This window comes from Canis aureus, chromosome 4 (genome assembly GCF_053574225.1).
Source record: "Canis aureus isolate CA01 chromosome 4, VMU_Caureus_v.1.0, whole genome shotgun sequence".
In the NCBI taxonomy this organism is placed as follows: domain Eukaryota; kingdom Metazoa; phylum Chordata; class Mammalia; order Carnivora; family Canidae; genus Canis; species Canis aureus.
In genome coordinates, this window is record NC_135614.1 from 16,031,849 (window position 1) to 16,047,675 (window position 15,827).

The following is a 15,827-nucleotide window of genomic DNA, read 5'->3' on the forward strand; positions in this document are numbered from 1 at the left end:
CAAGTATTTATTTAGAAGACAGAATGTTCTTTGGTGGTGCTAACCTAACTGGATATTCAACTTACTGCAGTCAGTGAAGTGGAACACCCAGCACAAAGAAAGAAAAATTATTTCAATTTAATATATATTGGGATAAAAGTACTCACCTTAATTTACCACTCTGAACAAAAGGGATCTCCCTTCCTCTGAATTCCACACCATTAAGGGAAGTTCTGTTAAGATTTGTAACTCCATGGGGCGACATGGGTTGACCGGTGACTCAGTCAGTTACGTGTCCAACTCTTTTTTTGTTTGTTTTTAAGATTTTACTTATTTATTCATGAGAGACACAGAGAAAGAGTCAGGGACACATGCAGAGGGAGAAGGAGGCTCCCTATGGGGAGCCCAATGCGGGACTCAATCCCCAGACCTGCAGGATCACAACCTGAGCCAAAGGCAGATGCTCAACCATTGAGCCACCCAGGCATCCCCAGTGTCCAACTCTTGATCTCAACTCAGTTCTTGATCTCAGGGTTGTGAGTTCAAGCCCCACATTGGGCTCCACACCCAGTGTGAAGCCTACTTAAAAAAGAAAAAAGAAAAGAAAAGAAAAGAAAAGAAAAGAAAAGAAAAGAAAAGAAAAGAAAAGAAAAGAAAAGAAAAGATCTGTCATTCCATAAATCCCAGATAGTATTGCCCCAATCAGTTCTTCAGCAGTGTATGGATATTTAACCAAATGGAATGTATGTTCAGCACACATGTTTACATATACATGTAGGAAATAGACCAAGGGGTTGGAGACATTCCATTCAATGGTGGTGACATCACCTTACTCTGTGAAAATTTACACATCATTTCTCCTCAACGGGGCCATCAGTCTCTTTATCATCTTAAGACCAAATCACTATAAAACACTTTTAGGTTTGTTTTGAAATCCAGTGTCGAAATAGTGATAAATGTTATTTAATCTTATACAAAATTTCAAAAGGGAAGTCCCACTTGCCAAGAGAAAATTGCTTTTACAGAGCATTTTATTTCTTTTGAATATTAAATACCCAATTATACCTCAGAAGTTGGTTTATCGTGCTGTGATGAGCCTGATTTTCCATTTAACATAAAGGAGCAGATGTTCTGTGCACACCAGAGATGGGGGGGGAATCTGCCTTCCTTCCCCTGTCTCCCACCCACAACCCCACTGGCTATTTTACACATTGTAGATACACATCCACTCTCTGAATTGTGCAACACAGAATTAGGCATAATGCTACCAATTTCCTAACATTTGGTCATCATATTGCTAAAAAAACAATCTTAGATTGCCCGCACAAGTTTGTAACATCTGGGTTGGGGTGGGGAGGAGTGGAGGCAGAGAGGTAAACTTCAGAGGCAAGAAACAATTTGTGAGAGTTAAAACAACAATTTGGAAAATGTTACTTTGAATCTAATTACATTTCCAAAGGCGATCAATGACTGAGGACTAAAATCTTGATTCAAATTAGTAACAAGTAGAGTGAGACTTTATCTTTCGGAAATTCTGAAGACACATGCAATAAAACATTTCATACATGGCTTCTAGTATATTTTGTTTTGATGTATCTAATAGATTTTGTTTCAATCTTGAGTGATGTAGTTATTAGAGTTTAGTGTTGGTTGGCTTCTTAGAAATGTATAGTTAAAAAAAAACAACAGTGGTTTATTTGTTTGGGTCTCATTTTCAACAGCTGGGGGGATTAGAGAGTGGAGAAAAGAGCTACCCACAGGGCAGCCCTGGGAAGTGGAGACTGTCAGGGTTTAAGGAAGAGAAGGTGGACAGCTAAGAAGTGTCCCAGAAGGGTCACCCAACCCAGCAGGGGTGAGGATTAAAGTCAGCAGCTCTGTAGGTGGGGCAGAGCAGAAGCAAGCTAGGGGAAGGCAATAGTGTCAGTGCCCAGGAAGATTTCTAGATACTATAGTTTTGGTGTTTGTTTTTAAATAGACTAGGTCACAGGCATTAAGGAGGGCACTTAGTGGGATGAGCACTGGGTGTTACACTATATGTTGGCAAATTGAATTTAAATTTAATTTTTTAAAAAAATATAAATAAATAGATAGATAGATAGATAGATAGATAGAGTGGAACCAAATTTGGTTTTCAATACTTCAATTTCCTAAGTAAGAGCCTTGTAGCAGACACTGCCTGTTACCTACCTGTCAGCGTTTTCTACCATCCCAAGAGTCAGACTCCTTCAGTTAGAGAGGAGATCTCTTGAACATAGGAAGGGTAGGCCTTTACTTCTAGCCTAAGGGTAAATCATGAGACTCAAGACCAATGGATTCATTGATCCATTGATTCTATGTGTCATCAAACATCTACTATGAGTCAGGCACCATCCTAAGCATTAGGGATACAGCAGTGAACAAAACAGACCAAGCCCCTGCCCTTGAGAAGCTTATATTCTAGTGAGAGGAAACAGTTAACTATATACATAAGCAAATACAGTATGCCAGATGGTGAGCTAGGGAGAAAAATTGAGCACAATGAGGTAGGAAGGGGCAGGCCAAGGTGGAGGATGGTGGTTTCTTTACATGGCTAGAGACAGCCTCAGTGAAAGGGGAGTGAGTCACCCTGGCATCTGGAAGCAGAGGTCGCTTCAAGCATAGAAGCCTTTAGGAGGAGGCATGCTGGGTGCATTCAAAGAACAGCAAAGTGGCCAGGCAGGGTGTTTGGAATAGGATGAATGAGGGTGAGAATGAGTGAGGGAAAGATCAACAGGGAATACACTGGTGAAGGTTGGATGGTATAGAGCCAGGGTGGACTTTGGCTTTTACCCCAAGCACAACGGAGAGTCCACTGAAGGTTAGAGCAGAGGTATCACATGATAGGGATTTGTTTTGAAACAGCTCTCCAGCTGTGATGTCCCCTGGTCAGTGAGTCGTCTGAAGGGCATTACATGACCCAGTTCTGTCTAATGAAATATAAAAGGACATCTACTAGGGAGGGCTCCTTCTGCCAAATTCTTAGTCAACTAAGCATTATGAATAAGTCCCCTTCCCTTTACTTTTCTGCTTGGAACTTGAATGTGATGCCTTGAATTGCCTTGCCTATCATGAATTGAGGAAGTATCATGCTAAGGATGGAGGAGCAGAGCTTTAGAAGGAGCCTGAGTCTTTGGTGACACCACTGAACCTTCATAGGGGCTCATGACTACCTACTGCCAGTCTTTTGCTAGACCTATTTTAATGGGTTATTGTTCCTTGTAACTGAATTCCAAACTATAACTGACATCAAAAAAATTTGAAGAAAAAATGATGTCTTCCATCACACACTTGAAATGACATTTAAGTACTAAAAAGAGTGGGAAGAGCATAATCTCAGAATATGATGTAAAATTTTAAATTGAATCAATTTAGCTTTAAAACAAATCTCAAAATTGGATTTTAATTCTTTTTTCCCTACGGACCAGAAAAATCTTCATCACAGACCAAGCTCTAAAGCAAAAGGACAGAACATCTGGACAGGTCAGCAAACCAGGCCCTTAACGGGCACGATCCTGATGCAGACACTACCAAGGTTAGGGTAGCACTTCAAGGTTGGGTAAACATGTTGTTGAGGTTTGCTAAGGACAATCTTGGTTTGTGCTTGCTGTCCCTACATGATTATTAATAGCACCTTCTTTCACCCTCAAAAGTGTTCTTGATTTGGGTAATAAATTATAAGATCACACACAGACACACATACATGCATGTATCTACATACAGGAGTAAATTAATCACACCTTTGTGAAAGGATTTACAAGGAACTACACAAGAGATTTTCTCTGGAAATGGGACCAGATTTGTGGAAGAATTATTTTTAATATAGTATTTCTTTGAGTTTTGTATCAGGTACTTGTTTTATTTTTAAAATTAAAAAAATAAAACTTAAAATAATCGAAGGAAGTCCTGCAAGTTATAAGGATTCTAAACTTTTATTTTTCCTATGTAGGTAATCAGTCACAGACCAAAATGTCAGACTCATTTGGAAAACAACATTCAAATGAGACAGAAAGCTAATATTTGATAATTAATGTCAGTTACTCGGCTTTGAGAGTGTAGTCAGTTTGCAAGATAGGATCTGAGGTGCCTGGTTGTGGTGCCAACTGTGACACCTCATCTCCTCAGCACTACCTGCCGCACACGATCAACATGCTTCTTAACACTATTGTAGTTAGGGACTGAAGACAGAATGGAAACATTTCTGTTATGTCAACATATGTTATGCCTTCTATGCAAAAGGCACTGGGTTGGGGTCTGGGTAATGAAAGTGACCAGCTCCCAGCTCATGTAGAACTTACAGTTAGGAGACACAGACAATAAACAAGCAAATACGCACATATACGGGGAATTACAGATTGTGTAAGTATTGTGAAACAAATGAGAAAAGTGCTAGAGAATAAATATAACACAGATTTATTTTGCTGGAATAAAAACAATAACAATAAAAAGCCTGAAAGCTTTTATTTCCTCCTACGAGAAGAATTAGGTCCAGGAATGGAAAAGGGGATAGGACTCTGTCAAAGAAGTTCAGTTCTGGTTCCACCACATAATAATACTATGACTGTAAAAGTGACAAATATTCTAAGCCTCATTTTTTAAGTTGACCTTCTTTTGTCATAAGGTTGCTGTGAAAAACAAGACGAAGTTAATCAATGTAGGTGAGATGCTATATAAAGTACTATTTATTATCTACTCTGTCAACAAATATTTATTGAGTACTGTCTTTGGGATGGGTTTCTGTACTAACAGCATGATATATAAAGCTTCAAGAAAAAAGGCTGTAATCACAAAAATCTGTGATTTGGGGGGATAGATAAATATATGTAACTATGCGTGTGTGTGTGTGTGTTTATATATGTGTATGAGGTTTATTTTTTATTTTTAAACAAATGGGAGTAAAAAACTCACATATAAGATTGATTTTAAAAGCATTTTCAAGGTTTTGCTCAAGCATTACTAGAGACCCAACCCCGTATTTTTCATGATTTATGCTATCGTAAACAATGAGAATAAATATTTGCAATGTGATGCTGAGGCTCAATCTTTGTTATTTCATTCAAATCACCAAAGATTAAGTAATCATCAGCATAAATTAGGGTGAGAAATCCATGCATATATGGTCAATTAGTTTACAATGAAGAAGTCAAGAATGTGCAATGGGGAAAAGACAGCTTCTCCAATAATGGTGTTGGGAAAGCTGAACAGCATGTGCAAAAGCATCAAACTAGACCGTTATACTGTACACAAAAATTAACTCAAACTGAAGTAAAGGATTGAATGTAAGACCTGGAGCCATAAAACTTCTAGAAGAAAACATAGGTGTAAAGCCCTTGACATGAGTCTTCGTGATAATTTTTTGGATCTGACTTAAAAAGCAAAAATAAATAAGTGGGACTATATCAAACTAAAAGGGTTCTTCACAGCAAAGGAAGCCATCAACAAAATAAAAAGACAATCTACTGGGCAGCCCCGGTGGCACAGCGGTTTAACGCTGCCTGCAGCCCCGGGTTTGATCCTGGGGACCCTGGATCGAGTCCCACATCAGGCTCCCTGCATGGAGCTTGCTTCTCCCTCTGCCTGTGCCTCTGCCTCTCTCTCTCTCTCTCTGTGTGTGTGTCTCTATGAATAAATAAATAAAATCATTAAAAAAAAGACAATCTACTGAATAGAAAAAAGTTTGCAAATCATATATCTAATAAAGGGTTAATATTCAAAACATATAAAGAACTTGTACAACTCCATAGTAAAAAAAAAAAATACCAAGCAATTCAATTTAAAAATGGGTAGAGGATCTGAATAGACATTTTTCCAAAGAAGGCATACTGGTGACCAACAGATAGACAGATGAAGAGATGCTCAACATCCCTAATTGGGGAAATGCAAATCAAAACCACACTGAGTTATTACTTCACACCTGTTACGATGGTTATTATCAAAAAGACAAGAAATAGTTGACAAGGATATGGAGGAAAGGGAACCCTGGTGACTGTTGGTTTGGACTGTAAATTGGTGCAGCCTCTATGAAAAATAGTATGAAAGTTCCTTAAAAAATTAAAAATGGAACTACCATATCCAGGAATTTCACTTTTGGATATTTATTCAAAGAAAAAGAAAATACTAATTCAAAAAGACATATGGATGCCTGTGTTCATTGCAGCATTATTTACAATAGCTAAGATATGAAAATGACCTGAGTGTGCATAAATGGATAAATGGATAAAGATGTGGTACTTATATACCTACCAAGTCATTATGTTGTATACCTGAAACTAATATAATATGTCAATTATACCTCAATGAAAATAAATAAAATAGCAATTTTTAAAAGAATAAAATAAATTTGTAAGAGATATTTTTGTTTATTTTTTATAGATGTGAAAATCAATAATTTGTACAAACTACATATGTTCACTTTCTGGAATTTTAGTTTATAGTAGCACAGTATCCCATGATGACAATGCCAGACAAATAAGTTTTTTCTACCAAAAAAGAAAAAATACTTTCAGTTTAAATTGGGACTATGCAAAGTAAAATATTTGTAGATGAACTGAAGATGATTTTGCCAAAGCTGGAGTCTTTTAAAGAAGAGAATGTGTTGGAAAGATTGTTCTTATAGCTAGACTTTCTCAAGAGTTCAGGCAGAACCTTTGCCTATTTAAATTTAAATTAAAAAGTTTAAAACATCTTTTTGCACCTTTAAAAGTGAAGAGTCCATGGTGTTATCTGAGTCATAAAGAGTTATTTGGTTCACAAGTTCTATAACTGGTTTGCCTGAAGAGATTGAATTTTTATGACTCGATGAGATATTTTGATATGTTATCTCTATGCCTGTAGGTACTTGGAGATTACCCATGTCCAGATACCCTCTCAAGTGGCCCATTTCTTTTTCAAAACTGTCTCACATTCCTACTTAAGTTTAGTTTAATATTTATAGAGCATATTATGTAAATGCTCCCTGAATCATGTAGTACTTGAAAAAATTCTTGGAACAATTAAGGAGATGTTCTCAAACAAAATTGAATAAGCAACTTAAAGAAGTACGTAAAACTTACTGAAGATTCATTTTGATAATTTTATAACAACTTAAAAATTCCAGGCTGCCTTATACTCTTATGCACATGGCCCTCTCTGCTTAATTGGGAGCTAATTATTACTATTTCTAGAATATTATAGTTTCTGCACCCTTCCTTCTCTTTCTCTTACAAATTGACATTTGTCTTCAGCAAGAGACTAAATGATATGACTTTAACATTTCCCTATTCATAGCTCTTGTTATGAATAAGGTTGTGACAGACGCCAAAGCCATTTATAGAAAGGAAGCATGTGGATTACTGGTTGATAATTATTTCCTGTCAAGTGGTCACACCAATGGGAGCAATGACCATGTACACCAATGTTCAACACCACATCTCCACCTGCTTTGGGAACCGGTACCTGACGAGTGTTCAGTAAAATATTGATTGGATAAATTAACTCACCTTAATGTTTGGTCTGGCTAATATTCATGACACGGGCTAGTTGTGTAATCATGGTAAAATCAATGTGATAGGAATCAGAATTTGGCCCATAACTCGATATAATACTGAATAAGATGCTTTGTTTCTCAGGATGTGGCTTTTTTAAATTGAAGTACAATTAACATACAACGTTGTATTAATTTCAAGCCTGCAACATATTGATTCAACAATTACATAAATTACTCTGTTCACCATGGTAAGTGTAGTCACAGGACTTGGCTTTTTAATTATAAAATGAGAATTTCAGATGAGATCACTGTTTTGAACACTTTTTTGTTTGACAGTTTTGTTTTAGTAATGAAACATTTTTTAAAAGATCTCTTAAGTGAAATATTAATGTCTTATGCAGCTACTAAAAGCAGAACAAATGTGGATTGAAACAGAGCCAGAACTTCCCTTGCTTGGCAATTCTATCCTTGAGTCACCTTTTTTGGAACCCTATGGTTCCAGAGAACACAATTTGAGAGCCAGTGGACTTGGTTGTTTTTAATATTCTAGTTTGAAAATTTTATAACAAGCATGAAAAGATGTCATAGTGAAGAAAGAACACATAGTTCTCAGTAATCACTGAAATCAAGCTCCAGCACTGCATTACTGTGTGATTTTGTGGTTCAGATTCTTGTCTATTAGATAGAGCTAGGTTGCTTAATAGTGGCATGCCGATCAAAGACTAAGATAACTTAGGAGGCAGTGGTTCTAGTTATCTATTTCTATAAAACAAACCTCCCCAAATGTTGGTAGCTAAAACAATATCTCACAATTTTGTGGTTCAGGATTTCAGGCAGAGGTTGCCTAGAGGATTTTCTGTTTGCTTAATAGTATTCAGCTGGAAAATGTGGGCTGGGCTGGAAGGTCCAAGTCATTTTCATTCATGTGTCCTTGGTAGGGATGGATGACTGGGAGCCTGGACTCAGCTGAGACCATCAACTGGAATGCCTACTCCAGGCCTTCCCAGCATGGCAGACTCAATATGTCAGATTCTAACAGAGAGGTTCAAGTCTCTAAGAAAAATGTTCCAAGTGCCCTCCTCAGTGCCCATCACCCAATTACCCTAACCCCCTGCTTACCTCCCCTTCCGCAACCCTTTGCTTATTTCCCAGAGTTAGGAGTCTCTCACGGTTTGTCTCCCTCTCAAATTTGACACTTGATGGGATGAGTACTGGGTGTATATACTATATGTTGGCAAATCGAACTTAAATGAAAACAAATTTAATAAAAAGAAGAAGAAAAAGAAAAATGTTCCAGCAAACAAGGCTTGCCCACATGGCCTTTTATGACCCAGACTTCTTTTTTTTTTTTTTTTAATTTTTATTTATTTATGATAGTCACAGAGAGAGAGAGAGAGAGGCAGAGACACAGGCAGAGGGAGAAGCAGGCTCCACGCACCGGGAGCCCGATGTGGGATTCGATCCGGGGTCTCCAGGATCGCGCCCTGGGCCAAAGGCAGGCGCCAAACCGCTGCGCCACCCAGGGATCCCATGACCCAGACTTCTAAATCACAAAGCATTCCTTCTGCTCTACTCTCTTGGTCAAAATTGTCACTAGGTTTTCAAATTCAAAGAGAAGGGCCAAGCTCCCAACTCTCAATGGGAGGAGCATCAAAGAATTTGCAGCCATGTTTTATTATTTAATTTTATTTCTGAATTTTTTAATTTTTTAAAATTTTATTTAAATTCAATTAATTAACATATAATGTATTATTGGTTTCAGAGATAGAGGTTAGTGATTCATCAGTCTTATACAACACCCAGTGCTCATTACATCACGTGCCCTCCTTAATGCCCATCACCCAGTTACCCCATCCCCCACCGCACCCCTCCAGCGACCCTTGGTTTCCTGTGATTAAAAGTGTCTTATGATTTGTCCCATGTTTTAAAACTGTCAGAGTTATTCTAGTCTTTAGTATCTATCTTATTACTGCAGTAGTCAAGGAAAATTCATAGGAGTGAGTAGTACATTTCTCTCCACCATCATATGTGGAATATTGCAAGGGATTCCACATTTTTTTGAAAACTTTATACTGGGATTAAATGAACCAAGCTAAACCAGATGACTACTGGATTTTTTTGAGTTCTGTACTTCAGGCAAGCCTCATACCTGTGCTACAAAATGTTTTTGGCAGAATTCTTGGCCATCGTTATCATTCTGTATAAACAAGGCTTCTGTTAGGATACACTAAACCACTCCAAAATTGTTTGGATAATGGAAACAGGACATGCATATTTGGAGGGCTGCTTTTGGAATTGTGACCCAAAGAGTTCCCAGCATGCAGGTTTTGTTATACAATTCAAATCATTTGAATCTTTTTCCCCTGCCTCCCAGTAATACTAGAATTCTACACATACTCAATGTAGAATGTCTGTTGTCTAGGGAAACATACTGAATGTACTTTTGGACACAGCTCTTTTTAAAAATTGTATTATAATGTGGGAAGAGAATGTGAAAGTGTTTAGGAAGTGAAATTACTTATTGTCCTTGATAATGATAAATGGACTTGGCTGGGCTTTTTCTACTCAAATGAAAGGTAACAGGGAGTATTGTTCCACCACCAAAAATGATTTTCTTTCTTACCTCTGTTAATTCTACGTGTTGCTTGGGGAATTCCTCTCCTCATGTGGAATATGTAACTCAGAATTTGTGAAGACACATGAGGGAAAACGATTTCAGGAATCAAATTACTCTGGTGGAGAACTGCCACAGAATTTTTTCATAAAACCAAATATGAGAGTTTTTCTAATGCCTTGCGTAAGACCACTCTGTACCACTGGGTCTGCGGTCAATAATAACATAACCACTAAAACATGTCTTTAAATCATCACAGCAGTCTCTAAAACTACTAGTACAGGTTAAGCACTTGTTTAAATTAAGGTACTAGGTCAACAAGAGTTCTTGCTACCCGCCCCCCAGAGAGGGAGTAATTAATACTTAGCAGCAAGTGCTGTGGTGTTGTTATCTTAATAACTTGCCCCTCCTTTCATAGGGAAGGTAACTGTGGCTGGAGCAAGGAGCAATGCTGGTGTGACAGACCAGAGTCAGGTACCAGAGGAGGGAGCCTTGAACCCCGAGAGGCAGCACCTGATTCTGTGGACAAGAGGCACAGAAAGAAAAGCTGAGGAGGGGAGCAAGATGGAGGGGTACACCCATGTTAAGTGCCAATTATACTGTTTTTGTTTTTTATAAGGGCAAACCTATCTCTATAAGATTCCTGGTTAGGAAAATAAAATCTACTTAACCACGTGGTTATAGTTAACTTCTGTTCATCAGCCTAACTTGGTTAAGTGTGGACAAGATTCAAATGAAATGGCATAAGCAGTGTGTAGCCCAAAAGAAGTTCTTGATAAATGAGAGCTGTGTCATTAGGGTTCCCCTAAAAGAAACAGGTGGCACATTCCAGGTGATTAGTTTGAGAAGAGTTTTGGAAAGGAACTCTATAAATATTCTGTATGTTAGTAAATTGAACACCAATTAAAAAAAAAAAAAAACACACACACATAAATGTCTGGGAAGAATGTAGTAAGACCCGAGCTAAGTACAATGGGGCCTGAACTAATAAGAAAAGGGAGCAGTTGTCAGAACCTGAAGACAGAGAGAATGGTTGGAGAGGGCTGCCTGACAGGAGCTGTGACTTTCAGTAAATGGATGAAGCCAGTTTATGGAAATCCCACAGGGAAAGAACTGGGGGAAAATAACCCAACTAGAGTGAAAGAGTTAGGGAATACACAGTGATGACATTCACATGGGTCAGCCCCGCAGGGGCACAGAGCAGGATGCACGAGGAGTGGATTTAGAGGGGCAAGTGGAAAAGGGACCCAGCATAATATTGTTAATTGTTGTTACTATTCTTTTAAAATGTTCATTATTCCAATATATGGTCCCAGAATACTCAGTACTTAGTGCACTTCCTGGAATCTGGATGCCCAATAATAATCTGTTGAATAAATGAGTAAATGAATGAACAAATTCCTGCCTATGACTGCTTCAGGTTGGTATTAAAAGAAACCCAATTACAGTGGCTTACAAAACCAAAAGTTATTTTCTATATAAAAGAAATCTGAAAGCAGATTTGAAGATCTGAAGGCCAAGATTTCCAAAGAGGTAGTATTTTTCTGAGTACATTTTTTTCCTTAAATAAAATGTATTTCTAAGGAAGAAGGTCAGCATTCTCTTAACCAAATGAATGGACTTCAAAAACCAAATTTTGATGCCCGAGGAAAGCTAGATTTATGGAAGAGCCATGTAAGCTGTCTTATCTGTTTCCTAGGCTGGATTTGAACTAGCCAAATAAACTAGTGATTTGAAACAATATTCTGGATAGTGGAGGAAAAAAACAACAACAACAACAAAAACCAATGACTGATGTACTCTGTGTGTGTGTGTGTGAGTGTGTGTGTGTTGGAAGTTATCTTCCATTTTTAATTTCATAAATCCCTCCCTATCTCACCTGCGCAGTTCACAAATCAATCATAATCCTGAATCAAATCCCAGTTTGTCCCCTCAAAAATAGCTCTAAAATGGCCCCAAAACATCATTAAATCTAAAGCTCAAATGAATTTTTCCCCTCAAGTTAAAAAAAAAATTCAGGAGAGTACAAAGGATAATACATCAAACTCCCATGTTCTCTCCAGTCATAACAGAAAATAGACATCTAAAAAACATTTGCTCCTTTTAAAAGTAAAAATTTTAAAACAAAACTTCCTTCTCTGGGCCAAAGCCAGTGATATAAGAAAAGTGGAAGGGAATACTAAGGACAGAAGTTTGTACAAATTCAAATTTGGGCCTCTGGGGGAGATAGCCTTGCAAGTTTTTCACATACCAGCCACACTCTGGCGGGGGGTGGCCACATCAATGTGAATTGGAAAGTTCTCTCCATGGTAGATATAGACAGAAATACAGCTTTCTGTATTTTTATATTAGAACTTTTTATATTAGAACTCTTCTAATTCCTGTGTGTCACTGATTGGTCCCAGGGTTTCCTGAAAGTGGAAGTGGGAAATGAGGTAGGGAATAAGGATCAAACATTAAGATTGCTCTGTAGAAGTCAGCAGGCATGAGCAGGATGGTCCTATAGCAGAGGCAATGGCATTAGACCCAAAGTAGAGCCAGATGGAAGATATGGGTGAGACCTAGGAAGCCTTGAGCACCAACAAATCCTAAGACTAAGTCAGCTTGGTAGCACCACTCAGCCAGACCCATTAAGAAAGACCAGACAGTAGAGGACAACAGTTGCCAACTTCAGCTGCAGATGCCAGGAAGGAAAGCATGACCAGGCAAAAAAGAGAGGTCACTGGCAGGCATCCAAGTTCCCTTCACTCCACCACCATGAGATACCTTCATCTATCCCAAAACAGAAAATTAGGGTAAGTCTGAAGGACAAGCCTTTTTACCTAGCAGGGTAAAGATACTATTTAGATCACCATCATTGGTTGAATGTTAATTGCTTTTTAAAATATGCTTCATTTTTATAATATATTCACATGATATGATACATAAACTGAACCAATGTACAGAGATTTACAGAAATAAGTCCTGCTTCCCTACAGCCCATTGCTAGTCCCCCAAGAACACTCCTCCCAAAGGACATTATTTTAGTTGACTTCTGGTGTATCTTTCCAGAGTTAATGCTATTACTAGCAAATGTAAATATATATTCTTAATCCTATTTTTCACTGTCTTAAATCAAAGGTAGCATAACTATTTTTTTCTCATTCAAAATACATTAGTGGGATTTCCAAATCCATATAGTGTATAATGTACTCATTGTTTTTTTGGAGAGTATTTCATTGTAACGATGCTTCATAAACTTATTCAACTCCTTCCTTATGGATGGGCACAGATAAAATTTTGCTATCACAAACAGGAGTACATTAGATAACTTTATAAAAAAAAAAGATAACTTTATAAATGTGTTATTTTTGTCTACATGAGAGATATCTTTAACAAAAACCTAGAGGATTGAACTGTAAATGAATATGTAAACTGGACATAGCCGTTATGTCACAGCAGACAGGAACATTGCCAAGTTTAATGGTCTGAGGCATCCAGTGATTAGTATCTTTTGGGTAATCAAAGTAGGTCAATTAATGAAGAAATAAAGAGGTCACATGACCTTGTTACATCTAAGAATACTGTTAGTAAGTTTGTGACTCTACTTCACATGCACACATACATGTAAGTACATATTAAAAATATAAAATTGGGCTCATAGTCTATATACTCTTGTAACAGTTGCAAGAAAGGGAGCCCCTGAGGCCAGACCATGCAAAGGGCTTACTGACAGGATTTACAGAGAATGACAAGGAAATTGTCTTGGCAATCTAGGAGTCTGGTCGGGTTAGGGCAAGCCCTTTGTGGAACAGGCTGGAGTGTGGGTCTGCATCCGAGGCAGCTGCCAAGACTTCCCTCCATCTGTCTTTTCACTCTGCCTTCTATCGCTCTCTCTACTTGTTCTTAACTTCTGCTCCCTCATACTTTCAGCTTCCTATTTCTCACGTGGCTCCTCCAGTGTCAATTTTACCTTATGACCTTGTAACTGAGCTCTCACCCTTACTGTCTCATGATCTCTGGGTTTTTAGTACAAATTTCAAATTTTGCCCTGCTCATTTTTCCATCAAGCCTGTCTGTACAGATAGTGGGTTGTTGGTTAAGTCTCCTGTTTGTTTACTCTTCCATCTGTTACTCACTCCTGAGTCAATCAATGGCAGGACCTCGTGGTCCAGCAAGCCTCATCCCCACCCTCCTGCGACAGGAGGAGCAGGTGGGGCGGTTTCCCTTACAACCAAGAGTGATCAGGTGGGCACATTAACATTTCCAATGTCCAGAATCAAAATATTTTATTCAAGTCCTTTAGTATCAATTTAATATGATAATAAATGACAGCGTAGTCATGTATCATATGGAAATTCTGTGATTTATATTATGAATTCCTATTGCTAGACACTAGAGAATATATGTAGCCAGGGTAAAAGTATGAAACAGTGATGAGCGTTGAAGGGAGGTCAAGAAATTGATCAAAATCCGATCACCGTTTCCCCTTTATGCATGTGTAGAAAGATTCGATATTGAGGTATTAACTGATGTGTGTGTCCTCTCCCCCCACCCCACCCCCACCATCCTCCTTTGCCTCTTGTGACTCTCCTCACTGCCACTGAGACAGCTTCTTGGAAAAGCTGACACAAGAGAAAGGAAGCACAAGTAGGCGATTCTCTGTGCTTGGGTATTAAAGTAGGCCTTTGGAATGATAGCAAAAATAATTGCCTTGAAAGAAAAGGTGTTTTGAGTTGCAAGACCCTGGATTTTGAAGACTCCAGAACAGAGTAACAAAGAAAATACCCTCAGGTCAAGACAATATTTCCCATCCTTTCAGCTTCCGTGTCCATAAGAAAGAAGAATCAGAGCACACTTAGACACTGTTATTTTCTGGAGAGGGAGCCTGGGCCTTGGTCCCCACTGCTGGGGCTGCTCCTCCTGGAGCCAGGAAAGGCAGCAAGCCTGATGGGTGCCCTTTTAGCATCGTGGTGGAGAAACAAGAGAGGAGATAATGGGGGAGGAGTCTCTGCACAGTGGAGCCTAAGACTGTTCACATGGTCCCCCCAAACCCAGGAGAGCTTGGAAAGCAGTAGAATGCTTTCCTGAGAGACCAAGTATGGGCAAAAGCTGTTGACAGAGAGAGCTGGACCTAAGTGACTTTGTTGTCAGGAAGAAACAGGCTCCACATGTACCCATGATCTGAGGCCAGGTAGGAAAGAGGATATTTCAGATATTTCTGTCCCGGGACAGAAAAGGACCAGGGACCAGATGCCTTGGAATTCATTACATCCCCTGGATTAGACACAACCATGGGCATGGGCAGACTGCATTGGATTATCAGGATAATAGTACATAAAAATAGAAATTAAGTTAGTTACAGAAAAATGAAATACATCTTAAAAATGTGCACTTGTATCCTGACACATATTTTTCATAGGTGCAAATATTTGAGCTTAGAAGCCCTTTAGAGCTCATCAAACACTTGGGGGGAAAATGTCAGTCCTCTGTTCTTGTAAGTGCTTTTACATTTCATTAATAGTTGAACTGGTGTCTGGCTCCCAAGAGGTTTTGATAAACATCTCAGAAGTGGACACATGATGTTCATATTTTTTGAGGGGCGATATTTCAGACTTGGCATACTTTAGCAGTGGAACTCTCCATACAAAATATGAAGGACCTCAATATACAAACAACTAGGAGGGGTGTTCCAGTGGAAGATTAGCCCCTTCCCCCACTCTCCCCTTTTAACCCCTGAGGTGGCACTGAAGACATCCACTGGAAACCCTGGTG

The 15,827-nt window shown here is 38.6% G+C and overlaps 1 long non-coding RNA gene across 2 annotated transcripts in view; it reads left to right on the top strand.

Annotated features, from left to right (window-relative positions):
• The window catches only part of LOC144312239 (uncharacterized), a 57,614-nt gene that overhangs the window by 23,094 nt on the left and 18,693 nt on the right, over positions 1–15,827 (top strand). Inside the window, exon 3 of one of the 2 annotated variants that reach the window (XR_013377734.1) lies at positions 10,492–10,941. The exons of the other annotated variant lie outside the window; for it this stretch is intronic. This is a non-coding gene — a long non-coding RNA (uncharacterized LOC144312239). Of the gene's footprint in view, positions 1–10,491; positions 10,942–15,827 lie in introns of those variants that run through there. 2 annotated transcript variants of the gene reach the window in all.